Genomic DNA, 13,667 nt, shown 5'->3' with positions numbered 1-13,667 from the left:
CTGCGAGTCTCATTTTGATTTCTTGCTAAGATTTTAGTCTCGAAAACTACCATTCTTTTTTGATCCAGTTTCCACTATGGCTAGGACTTTTGACACAGACAAATAAGAATTATGATATATAATTTTTTGGATGTTGTTGGAAAGGAGCATTTGAGAAGTAAATGCCCAGAAATAGATACAATTAAGAAACACTCAAACTCAAAATTCAATCAGTGTTCCTCTCTCTCTCTCTGTGTCTCTCTCATTCAGCTGCACACGGTACCCTCACAGACCCTCACAGACACACACAGACACTCCCAGACACTCCCAGACACAGTCACTCCCAGACACTCCCAGACACACACAGACACTCCCAGACATTCACAGACCCTCACAGATCCTCACAGACACAGACACTCACAGATACTCACGGGCAGAGGGGCAGTTGACAGGCATCACAGGAAGGACGGACAGAGGCAGACATCTAGTTTTAAACTCACTACTTTTATGCTTCTGAGCAAACTACTTGATCACACAGTGTCTGAATTCCATCATCTATAAAATTGGGGTAATTCCCTGGCCAGGTAGCTCAGTTGGTTAAAGCACCATCCTGAACACCAAGGTTGCAAGTTCAGTCCCCAGTCAGGACAGGTACAAGAATCAACTAATGAATGCATGACTAAGTGGGACAACAAATCAGTGTCTCTTTCTCTCTCTCTCCCTCTCATTAATAAATGCAAAAACATATGAAAAAAAGTAAAATTTTAAAAAAAGAAACATTGGGGTAATGATGCCTATCTGATAGGATTGTTGAGAATATTAAAAATAATGTCTGTAAAACACCTCACACATAGTATGTGCTCAGTAAAAGGTGATGATGATGATGAGTCTCTGAGCCTCACGGGGGAGGACTGTAGGGGACACTGTTCTCTGGCCAGCCAGCCCCTTGCAGCCTGGGGGAGCCCTGGGCTGGACTCGAGGTCCGTGAGAGGTGTGGATCCCCGGATGGCACTGTGCAGACACTGCGGAGACATTAGGTCACTTGGTGGAGCGCTGGTTTCCGGGACCGGCAGGCGGTGCAGGGCCCGAGGGCTCTCTCCAGTCCAGGGCATACCTGGCTGAGAGCAGTGGGGGGGCTCCTCCGCACAGCGACACCTCAGAGTGCAGATCAGCCCTGGATGCTCCACACTAAGTGGAAATTCAGAAATTTCCAAGGGGTTCCCAGCTCCAGCCAAACACTTTGCTCAATTTTGTCAACCCATGTATTAAAGACTGGTGGCTTTTGCTGGTTAGAGCATTGTCCCTATATGCCAAGGTTTCATGTTTGATCCCTGGTCAGGGCACATACAACAATCAGCCAGTGAATGCATAAATAAGAGGAACAACAAATCAGTTTTTTTCTCTCTCTCTCTCTCTCAAAATCAATGTTTAAAAACTGGTGGCTTTTCCATCACACCTAGCCAAACAGACAGCAACACCTTCTCTTTCAGACTCAACTCCAGGGGTGGTGGGCCTGCCTACGTCCTCCTGGGCCATAAAGGCGGATCGTCTGCCCCTTTCCTCCTCAGTGGAGGCCTCTGGAGTCCTCCGAGAGCGCGTCCTGTTTTCGGAGAGGCTCCCTCCTAATTTGCTATGCCCTCCGGCAGGAATCTGTCAGGCCTAGTTGATGTTAATCTACCCTGCTGCATATCTGTCTATATAAATATTTGCAAAGGTGAAATTGTACGAACTTGAACCCCACTCTTTTATTTAACATAGCAAGCACCCTGCATCTTTAACATTTTTTGGTCAACTTTATTTTTATGGTAGCATAATATTCACTCCATGCAGGCTCAAAATGTACTCAGTATTTCTCTGATGCTGAATATCTAGGTGGTCCCCACCCTCTCGTTTCCTTCTAATATACTTAACCATGTGGCGTGCTCGCCCAGGAAAAGGAGGGAAGCTCACCAGGGCCCCGCGCGTCTGCAAGGGGCTTGTCCAGTCTCCCTGCTCCCAGCCCTCCCAGATGTCTGATGGCAGCACACAGATGCAAGGACAGACAGACAACGTGTTGCATAGCATTTCTTTCTGCTCGGAGAGTCTGGCGAGAAAGAAAAGGAAGTGTCTCTCAGCCCGGTTTTCCGGTGAAAGCACTGAGACTTTCCCCTGAGGATGGTAAACCACCCCGCCCACCGCGCCCACTGCGGGGCGGGGGCCCACGCGCACCACACCCCACCGGACTCAAACAGCTCAGTCCCTTTAGATGTTGAGCGCAAGCGCCTTTCTCGTCCCGCCCACCTCCCTGTCCCTTCCCGCTGGCTGTTCTTCGCTGTTGGGAGCACCCTTCTCTCCACGCCCTACCCACCCCTTCCTGAGGTTCCCCCAGCTTTTTACTCAGCTCCTTGACTCTCTTTCCAGTGTGCTGGTCCTCCCCTAAATCTGGCTTCTTCAAACTCTTAGGAAAAGCGGAAAATCAAAATTTGGTACGCAGTTGTCCTATGCAGTCTTCATCTAGGATTCTCTTACCTCTCAGCCTAGTTCACAAGCACCTTGTGGTAATGAAGGTCACCTTAATTTTTTTATAAACCCTGTACTAGTGTGGTATGGTACTGTAACTGAGGCATCTGTGGGTTGCAAAGACCAAGTGTGCTGGTGGGTCTGGAGACGTGTGAGAATAAGGACCTACTGAACCAGGGATATACAAGGGGATAACCAGTCCCGGGAGATAAGGGTGTCTGAAGGGAGAGGAGAGGCTCTGCAGGCTCTGCAAGCGGCGCGGGGGGGGGGGGCCTCGGGGGGGATGTGGGGGGTCAGCCTGTGAGTAGACAGGCACAGTTAGAGATATTTGGTAGAAGGTAGCAGGGAACTGAGGAAATACACCAAGTGTTTCCTGGGCTGTGGCCAATAGGAGGGATCAGGAGGTCAGGCCCTGGAGACCTGGTGGACGAGGGCAGTGTGAGGTCAGGCTGAGCTCCGGTCCAGAAACTGCCCAAGAAGTACCCTGGCTCACTTGGGGACAGTCGCCCAACAGAAGCATTCCCACTAGAGGTTAGAGATTCCTTATTTTAAAGAGAGAGAACTACTGCCCTGGCCAGGTAGCTTAGTTGGTTACAGTGTCAACCCAAACACCAAAGTTGCAAGTTCAATCCCTGGTCAGGGTACTTACCAGGAGCAACCAGTGAAGGCATCAATGAGTGGAACAACAAGTTGATGTCTCTTTCTCTTTTGCTCTCTCTCTTTCAAATCAATTTCAATTTTTTAAAGAGAGAGAGCTACTAAGGCAAGTTGTAATAACCTCTTTGGCCCAGGCCAGAATTTATCCCAAGTCTGGGGCAAGGTCTCACCTACAGAGGAGCCCTTGGTAGGAAATGTTACATTTAGGGAATGTTGATGGAAGGGAGAGGCAGGTAAGCCCTCATTGCTATTCACGTACTAGGCGCTCAATAAATTATTATTGCCTGATTAACAAAGAAGTATTTCTGCTATTTCCTCTTCCTTTTTTTTTTTGGTAGGTATAGTTATTGTTGACATGATGATGGGGACTGTTTCCCCAGAGCCTTGCAGTCCCGACAGAGGGGACAGGTAAGGATGGACGTAGGAGTGGAGCGGGAGCAGGAAGGGTGATACAAGAAAGATCCTTAGTAGAGCTGAGGCCACAGGCCGCGCCTGCCTTCCTGTTGGGAACCGTAGACGCCACAGCAAGAAAAGGTGTGTCACAGACAGGAGTGTGGCGGGCCGGCCTTTGAGATCGCCAGGAGGGGCTACCTTCTGAGTGCGGACACTGGAATGGTGTCGGCATTAACCCGCCAGACTTGACACACTCCTGCCGCGCCCCTGTGCCCCAGCCCAGGCGCCTCACCCGGCCACAGCGTCTCCGCCGAGAGCGGAGGGCCCTGAACACAAACGTGCACGTTCCAAGCGGGAGAGGCGCTCACAGGAACGCAGCTGGCTCAGGTACTAAGTCATCGTGAGCGCCCTGAGCCTACCGCCCTGCCACAGAAACCAAGGGTCGTTCAGGGAGGCGAAGAGACCCCCGAACTGACATGATTAAACAAGTCGAGCAAGCCCGAGTCACCCGGCGTGGTTTGCTGCTGCTGGGGAAATCCAAGTCAGACACTGTACCGGAGTCTGGAGACAACGGGGTCATTTCAAGACCATTCCTTGCATTCCCCTCAGGTCAGAGGAGGATAAAGATCAGAGTAATCAGGGCTGAAGTTTCAGAACATGATGTGATTACTACAGTGTCCACCCTGTCTTGTACAGCCCTCGCAGCTGGCGCTGGGCGCTATGATATTCCCTACCCCAGGCATGCGGAGCCTTCGCCACAGGAGGGACTGATGGGGACATCCCCGCAGCGTGACCTGTTACTCCGTGTTCTCATAAAATCAGGATGGAGTTCAGTAGGCCCCTTCCCATCAGCAGAAAGGAAGCCTCATCCAGCCACCAGGGCGGCTGCAAGTTACTGAATGGGCAAAACAAGGAGGTCTGATGTGTGATTTAAAATAGTCTCCTTTCAAATTCCTTAAGCAAATCAGGAGTGGTTCTGGCCCAGATCTCTCTCTGCCAGGAGCAGTAGAGGGGGACAGTAAAAAAAAAAAAAAAAAAAAAAAAAAAAAAAATGAAGCCTGCTAATCCTACCTAGAACTGCCCGCGACTACTTTGGGCCGGGACACGCATGCTCCGCCTTCAGAGATGCGTGCGGCTGCATTTTGTTATTCCCCATCACGGCGTGTCAGGGATAGCTGATCTCTGACTAAAAATAGTGTGAGGACAGCAGTACCAGCCGTTTGGGGCTGCACTGAGGACACAGTGGAAAACTTGACAACAGCACAGTAGAACCTTCCTGGCTCAAGGCCACAGGCTCAAGGGCAAGAGTGCTGGGTTCGTTGGCTGGGGAAGCTTGATTGACAGGCTCACCTCCCATGAGTGAGGTTCAGCGGTTGTAATCTTCTCATGTTATTGGGCACCTTCTGCGCGCGGGGCAAAGTGCTGGGAACGGGGGATGTAATGGTATAGGACATGGTTCTCCCCTGGAAAAAGCTTACAGCCAAGAGATATTTAAGAAGGATATGAAACGTAAAACAAAAACAATTCTGCTTCAATTCACTGACTTCGGTCTGAAACTGTCTCCAGCATCCACAGTAACCGAGAAGGATACCGAAACTGTAAGAGCAGAGGTTCGAGCCTGTTCTTAGCACTGATGCAGTTCTGCGGTTGGAGGGAGAAAGGGGCAGAAAGAAGCCTTAGGGTCCCATGTATTCAAATAATTACCTGTCGTTGGTATCAGGTGCACTGGTGCTTCTTTCTGTGTGCTAAGAAAATGTCTGCCACCAAACATTAACTTTTTAAATTATAGAATCAGTGAATCTCAGGGGATTTCTGCTACATGATTATCACATGCCTACTATAATCCTGATACCATGCCGTGAGTCTTTCTAAAGATTGCCTTAAACACTCGTTACAGTGATCTTGCCCAAAGCGTACTTAGTAGAAGAGTACTTCTTTGGAAGATGGCGAGGTATTCTCCAGAGAGCCGCATGCTCTCTGCCTTCCGAGCACGGGGTTTCAGAGGGATGCCCCTCATCTCCTTCTGAGTTCCTGGCATGATTGACAGTGACCACGCATTCATTTCACTTCTTAGAATACACCATGCTGGGTTCTTGAACAAAGCATTTAATGGAACTTTCACTTCTTTTACTGGCTTCAGGCTGCAAGTGTGATAATAACCTACTAGGACAAGTTCAAATTCAATGAAATGGGAAAAAAATGACGCATTTCAGCCCCCCGTCAAACGTCGGAGGTGAGCTGCACTAAACAAGAGTGTGCCTCCATGTTTGTGATGTTGGGTTGCTGACGGGGTTTAAGCCTCAGCCCTGCCTCTGTCCCTGTGCCCCACCTCTGGGCGAGTGGGGAAGGAAGTCTGGGTGAGACTCAAGCAGGGGAAGCGCCTGCCTGAAGACATGAACCCTCTCTGGGCCCCACCCCCACCCCCTATTTCTGCCTAGGACAGCTTCCCTATGAAAAGCACTTAACGCGGCTCCTGGCACGTAGTGAGTGCTGTGGAGGTGTTAGCCATCACTGCCGTCGTGATTGCTGTCCTTGTTTTTATGGTGTCCTCACTGGAGGAAAGGACTGGGTACCCCCACCCCCAGCACCGCCCACACAGGTACTTGTGGCTTTCACTTCTGCTCTGTGCCAATCCCGGAAGGGACCCAGGGTGATTCACTTTCCCCTAGAGAGGAATCCCTTATATTACATATGGCTGGTTACTCATTCATCCTGTGGACAACAAATTCCTGAAGAAGAGATTCTTAGAAACAAGGACCTAACATCATGTCGTCAGCCGCTCAGTGAGACCTTTCCTAATTTACCTACATCGAGTTCGTCACAAATACCACTTCCAGTGTGGTCCCATGGCCCTTCCCGCATCAAAGCCTTTGCCATGCTGTGCTGGAGTCTCCGTACACTTGTCCATTGTTTCCACCAGCGTGTGAGCTTCTTATGGACAGGAACTATGCTGGCTCATTTCCGTATGCCCTTCCTTTCTGCACTGTGGAGGAGAGCAAAATATCAATTCCTGAACTGCCACAACAGAAGGAATTCAGCATAAGTATAAGAGTACATGGGAGCTGCCCAAATCAAGAACCAACAGAATTTACTAGTGTTAGTCAAAGCCTGAGAAACCAGGAACTGTTATACACTACTGTAGGAACCACAGTATATCCTGATTTGAACCATTTTGGAAGGTAATTGGGAAATGTATTTCAAAAGATGCAGATACCCCTTGATCCTGTTATTCTGCATCCAATCATTTCATCCTAGGACAGAAGGGATCGTCAGCTTGGACCTTGAATCCATAGGAATGATGACAGAAGGTAAGATGGAGTGAACAATGCAGCCTCCCCGTGAGTGAGCTCCCAGAATCATATGCAAGTTATGTATAATCATGTAAGTTATGACTCTGGAGCTAAAGTTCGGTTAAAATCTTGGCAAACAGCTATCGGAGTTCAGGAGAAGCAACTCCCGTCACTGTGTGTAGAGAAACAACCCCGCTGTGGGCGGGCCGCTCAGTCTTTTCTTCTACGCTTCCATGTTGGCGCAGAGGCGGAGGGTCACGGCTGTGCTAGAGGCAGAGGTCAGCAAGACCCAGCTGCTCTTGCAAACTGGAGCTGGCAAACGAATGGACCGCCCTTCCAGCGAGATCAACCCAAGCCCCGGCTGGTGGCGCAGGCAGTGTAACCGTCCAGTGAGTGAATGAACCAGACCTTCAGCTTCAGGTTAGCCATCTCACCAGCCATCCAACGGTTCATTGCTCTGGGATTGCCCATCATAGAGGCACTGGAAAAGGATAGCATTTACTCATCTGGGCCAATTAAATCGTGGTGTCCCGTAAGCGTAGTGATGGGGTAAGTCTCCAGGTAAGAGGCATCAATGATACGTAGTAAAATTCACTTTATTTACCATGCTTCTCAAATATTAAAAGGCACAGAGGGGCCACGATGAGCAGTTCTACATGCTTGTTGCCTGGACAGAAGGAGAATTTGCAGCTCTGAGTAATGTCAGATTGTATTAGCCTGTCGTCAGAATCGGCCCTGGGGGAAGGCGCACCTCAGACAGTGTCAGCAACCCCCCCCTCCCCGCCCCGGGGGGACTGCCAGCTGCCCGGGATGAAGAGCGAAGAGGAAACTCCTCCAAGAGCAGTGCTTCCCACTTTCTTTGGTGTTCCCATCTGGAAAGCCTCAAGACGTTTGACAAATTTAATTACATATCTGTAATTATGTTTTGCACTGGTTCCGTACAGAGAAGGAAGTGAGCATTTGTGGAGCGCTTCCCTTACGCCGTTTGCCACAGCGCACGGGGTGCTACAACGGAGCTTGATGTGGAGAGACCCAGAAACAACTGACTCCAATTTGCACAGTTGGCAAAGCGGAGGCTAAAACCTAGGTTGAGTCATCTAGGACTCAATCACTCACCTGCGTCAGGGGTTAAAAAGTGAAGAGGAATACGTTTGAAGAGCGTGTCTTCGGAGAGAGCAGCACTGTGTGCCTCCGACCCTGCCTCCAAGGGGGGGAGGGGTGAGAGTACCACCTCCGAAACCCAAATCCAGAGAGAGGGATTTTGAAGAAACCAAAACAAGATCTTAATATAATTCCTGTGAACTTTGGGGGACGTAATGATACGGTGTTTGAGCCACATCTGAGGAATATAAACAAATGAGCAGAGAGCCTGGCTGAAACTGTAGACGGTGCAGTAGGGGAAATGGCTGCACTCCGGAGTCAGGGCAAGGCCCCGGGTGTTCCTGTGCACCGGGTGATTGGCGAGAACGGCCTGGAAGGGCCAGGGGACCTCCGCAGCAGGGAAGCTGGAGGTGGGCCACTGGGTGCCTGGCGGCTGTGCAAGAAGCCAACTGCCAATAGACGGGGGGGAAGGAACTTGAGATGAGAGAACCCTAGCAGTGGCTGAAGGTGGGGTCACCAAAAAATCTCTAGGAGCACCTAGAAAAGGAACAATCAGCTACATATCTGCCAGGTCCAGAGACTTCTGACTCCAGACCCCCACCCCAGATTTTCCATTTCCCTTACCTCTGCCTTACGAAAATCAGAAGCACTAATTAGAAAGTAAGAAGGCTAATAAGGAAAAAGAAAAGGAGCCTATTGAACCAAAGAGTCACCACACACTTTCTGTGCAAAGAGGAACTAGATGCAGAAGAATAGAAGCATGAAGTTTAAATAAGATTTAGCTGTGATTATTATATGGAGCTCTGCATCTTTAAATTCCTGAACTGACCCTGGCTGGCGTAGCTCAGTGGATTGAGCAGGGGCTGCGAACCAAAGTGTTGCAGGTTCAATTCCCCGTCAGGGTACATGCCTGGGTTGCAGGCCATGGCCCCCAGCAACCGCACATTGATATTTCTCTCTATCTATCTATCTCCCTCCCTTCCCTCTCTAAAAATAAATAAATAAAATCTTTTTTAAAAATTCCTGAACTGAAACTGTATTTGTGACTTTAAAGATGTAGTGTGTATGTTACCTGAGAGGGACCAGAAAAGTAATGGGATACCATAGGGTGACAAATCCCCCTCCCAAGGATGTTCACATCCTCATCCCTGGAACCTGCGAATGTGTTACCCTGAATAGCAAAAAGGACTCTGTATATGTGAGTAAGTTAAAAATCTTAAAATGGGAAGATTACCCTGGAGTTTCCAGGTGGACCCAGTGTAATCACAAGGGTCCTTATAAGGGGAAGAAGGAAGGGGGGTCACAGGTACAGAAGGCAACGTGGTTACGGAAGCAGAGGGATGGAGACAGACGTGAGCAGAGGCCAACTTTGAGCTAGAGGACGGGACCATGAGCCGAGGAACTCAGGCAGCCTCTGGAAGTTCTGAAGAAGTGAGGAAACAGGTGTTCCCTTAGAGCTTCCGGAAGGAGCACAGCCCTGCTGACCCACTTTAGGACTTCTAACCTCCAGTAGTGTAACATCATCAAAGTGTGTCTTAAGCCACCAAGTCTGAGGTCATTGATTACAGCGGCCATAGCCAACTAAGATGTGGTGTTGGTGCACATTTCCGTGGGAGGGCAAGGGGAACCGTCTCACTGATGAAGATTAAAGGAACAGGAGGAAACAAGGGGGGCAGGGAAGGTCACGATGGGACTTTATATCTCGCAAAGCAAGCTTGTTCATGGTTATACTTTGTATCTTAACTAATAATCACAGTAATTTTGTGATGAGCTATGATCATCCCCTTTAAGAATGAAGAAACTGGACATCAGAGGTTAGGAAACTTGCCTAAGGTGACACGGTAGGCAGGTGAGGCCACAGCAGGAAAGGAGCCTGACCCAGTGACAGGGCAGCCGGCTCAGCCCTCTCCTCTGCGTGGGTCCACACCCTCTCTGTGTGTGTCCCTCTCCTGTGCAGGGGGTCATACATGAAGCACCCCCCCATTCCTTGTGTGCCCCTAAATGTTTGAGTTCCCCCAGATTCAGTGCCTGGCTCCTCCTAGTTAACCAACCTCCTCGACACTCCGGAGCCAATGGTGTCCCAAGTCAAGCTCCTGTCGTGACCACTCACGACTGGGCTGCACTTGCCAGGATGCCCCCCTGATTCGGTCTTTCTGAAAAGAACGTAACCAGTTAGGAGTCATCAGGTCACCGTCTGGACCTACTTCCTTGGACTTCTTTCTGACTTAACACTGCCACCATTTTCCCAGTCTCCCAGACGCACACGTTTGGAATTACCTCAGGCTGGTCTACCCATCTCATTGCCTACCCCTGAGGTTGCCGCAGGTGGTGAATTTAACCCATCCCGTCCAGAGTGAAGCCCAGAGATAAAAAAAAAAAAAAAGACTAAAAAAAAAATGAACAGAACATCAGTGTACATTGTTGAGAATTGTGGGGGCAATGGCTGTGTTCACAATCCTGATTGTCGTGATGGTTTCATTGTTGCATTCATATACCAAAACTTTAAAAATAGAACATTTTACATGTGTGCTGTGATTATGTCAATTATACCTCAATGAAGCAGAAAAATGAAAAAAAGGAATATATTCCAGGGTACGTTCAACACTGGTCCTCCTGTTTCCTCCTTTCCCAGCAGCTGCCCAGCCCCCAGGACTGGCGGAGCAGCCTGAGCTGTGCACTGGCTCCCCTCCCAGCCTCTCCCGCTGCAGAGACCCTGCAGCAGCGGGTGCCAGCTCGCTCCACCTCCAGCAGCAGGGGCGGGGCCAGGGACAAACTGAACGCTCTTCAGGGCACTGCTATGCATACAAAATAAAAATCGATCAAGACATCGTCACAGAAATTTCCAAAAGCTGTAATGAATTACTGTAAACATTATAAATAGTTGTTAAAATCAAGAAAATCTTGTTCATCTGCAATTTGTAAATTAGCCATTCTGCGTGTTGGTTTTCAGGGAATTGTCTTCCAGTAAATTGACATAGAGCTGCCTGACATCAACATCTTCCCCTCATCTAGGGAGACAGGTGGGCTGAAGGGCATTGCTCTTGCATAACAAACCTAAACGTTTGTGTGCCCAGGAGACAGACTGTGCATATGTGAAGGAGAAGAGAATATATAATCGTTTGCAACATTCTCTTACTTAGAAATTACGCTTTTTGATTTTTTGAAGTTTATGTCTTTAAAGCCGTGGCTGGAGAGCCAAAGTATAAAAATGCATAATTCAACCGAATAGTATTAGAGTTTGGCCCAAGCTAAATGTAAAGACATTAAAATGTCTTTAGAATTACGACCAGAAGTAGACAGGAAGAGGACAAGAGTTCAGAATTCAAATACACATCAAATAAATAAATTAATTGAAAACGGTGTAGGTGGGGTTTTAGAATTCTGTCTACCTAGGTCAGGTAATAAACTTTGAGTTTGGCTGCAGGAGATCTAGGGGAAAAGCTGTGCTATAAGAGACGGAATCTGTCTCATCTGAGGATGTGCTCCTGGAGTCCCTGTCTGAGCCGCGGGCCCTGAAGGAGGCCCAGCAGTCCGTCCTCACCCGTGGCAGGACCATCTGCCACGGACTAGTGCAGAGTCCAACGTCCTGGCCTCATTTCTGCTTGAAAAGTAACTGTAACTTACTCACGTATATTTCCACCCAATCACTGCGAATGTCCCAAGATGGTAACATGGTGTCTTGTAGTTTGTTCTTGATCGCCTTGGGTACCAGCGGAATTATCCTAGATGTTTACAGCCCCAAGTCCCATATCCTTGTCTTGGATCTGACCCAAAATGAGACCTCAGCTTGCATGAGGTAGAGAAACTGTTCTTCATCATAATGAAAGTGCCTTTTCAATCTTAGGAATGATTAGAATTTAATGTAGAGATGGTGAAGTTAATCAACACATGCTATAATATTTTAAATTATGTTTAGGAATAATGTGATACATGCTTGTTATTATTAATATGTCTCTAATGTTCAAGAAAATCTGATACATTAGTCAAACAAAAATTTAATAATATTCTAAAGTAGTAACATTTTTAACAATAACTGTCCACACTGCCATCGACAGTTTGCAAAAGCAAATAACTGGTCTTGTTAAACTTTTCACAAAATGGTAGATTAAAGATAAATCAATCTAGGTATTGCTTTATTATTCTGCCAGGAGATTTTGGGGACTAATACAGATAACAACTTTGTAAATCTAATTAAAGAAATGGCTATAGATTGAGAAAATGTCATACAATTATCATTGAAAATGAAAAATCAGTAACTTAGGAGTCACATATAAGACAACGTCTTATTCACATCCTTTGGCGGAGTGTTCAGACAAAAATTACAGCCGCACGATGTAGCAGAGTGACATGCTGACCCAGAAAGCCCGTGGGCCACTGTTATTACCCAACTGATTTGATAAATACCCTGTACTATAAAAAGTGCTGAAATAAGATTAAATCATAGCTAGTGATTTCACAAGTTAAAAAGACTGTTGCAACAACAGCCACAAAAGCCTGAACTTTGAAATTTGTCAGTGGGTGCACTTGCATAGCAGAATTTAGCAAAAACAAGGGCTGCTTAAAAAAAGTAGTTTGCTGGAGGCCGCTGCAAAGTAATCAGCTGAAGTGTGGTGAGCGTTCAGTATTTCTTTCATGAATCCTGTGGTAAAGAGCCTTCTGTCACTTAGCTGTGGCTGTGGGTTTAACATGTGTGTACACACAGAGCAAGCAGGTAGAGATCAACAGGCAGAAGCAATTTAGTTATCTCGGAATCCAGTTATACAGCCCCGTTACTACATGAATAAATCAAAAGAAAAAATCTCGAGCAATCAGGAAAAACAGTGATTGTAAAAATATTAGAAATAAAATCAGAAATGAGAACACTTGAAGCGTGCTTCTGAAAATATTCAGAAAGTACCTTCCAACAGCACACAAGGCTTTAGCTGAGGATTGCTTCCACAGACCGTGTCATAATCATTAGCCGAATCTTCAAGTACAGGAGATGAGAAGAGGTACATTTCATCGTAGTTACTATGAGAAAGATAGAAAGCCATTCTATCATGAGCTTGCTAAGAAAACGTTTTGCCTTTCCTCTGACCGTGGTCAGCAGTGTGTACCTGTTGAGCAGACTTGGTCACGGTGTGCACCTGCGCAGTGGCACCCATGGGCGGTGCTGCCTCGAGCTTGACCTTAACAGCTAACACCTGCAAAAATGGACTCTTCTTACATTATAATGTCAGCCTTTTCAATGTAGCCACCAACATTGTTTCTTATCATGTAGAATGTTTACTTATGCTTATTAAAATAAAATCCAGAGTGATTGGCACATACTTTATAACAATCATTCGTGTGCATACAGAAAAAGGAAAATATAAGCAAAATAAATTGCCAGCCGTGACTTTCTGAGCCCGGCTCCTCTACGTCACTTTTTGTCCACATTTTCCCAGGCAGTATTGTTTTCTGTGCCATCAAGAGTATACATATGCATTTTGACTTAAGCCTTGATTTTCACCAGATTTTTATTTTAACTCCTGAGCATGTGGCATTTTATCAACATGTGTGTTTGACACAGCTCTGTCTTTGATGGACACTCTTGTTAGCCATCTCAACATCCACTTCCCACACTCTCTTTTTTTTTTTTCCAAGATTTTATTTATTTATTTTCAGAGAGGGAAGGGAGGGGGGGAGAGAGAGAGAGAGAGAAACATCAATGTGCGGCTGCTGGGGGTCATGGCCTGCAACCCAGGCATGTACCCTGACTGGGAATCG

This window comes from Phyllostomus discolor, chromosome 14, assembly GCF_004126475.2.
Source record: "Phyllostomus discolor isolate MPI-MPIP mPhyDis1 chromosome 14, mPhyDis1.pri.v3, whole genome shotgun sequence".
In the NCBI taxonomy this organism is placed as follows: Eukaryota; Metazoa; Chordata; class Mammalia; order Chiroptera; family Phyllostomidae; genus Phyllostomus; species Phyllostomus discolor.
Note: the sequence above shows the minus strand (reverse complement) of the source record.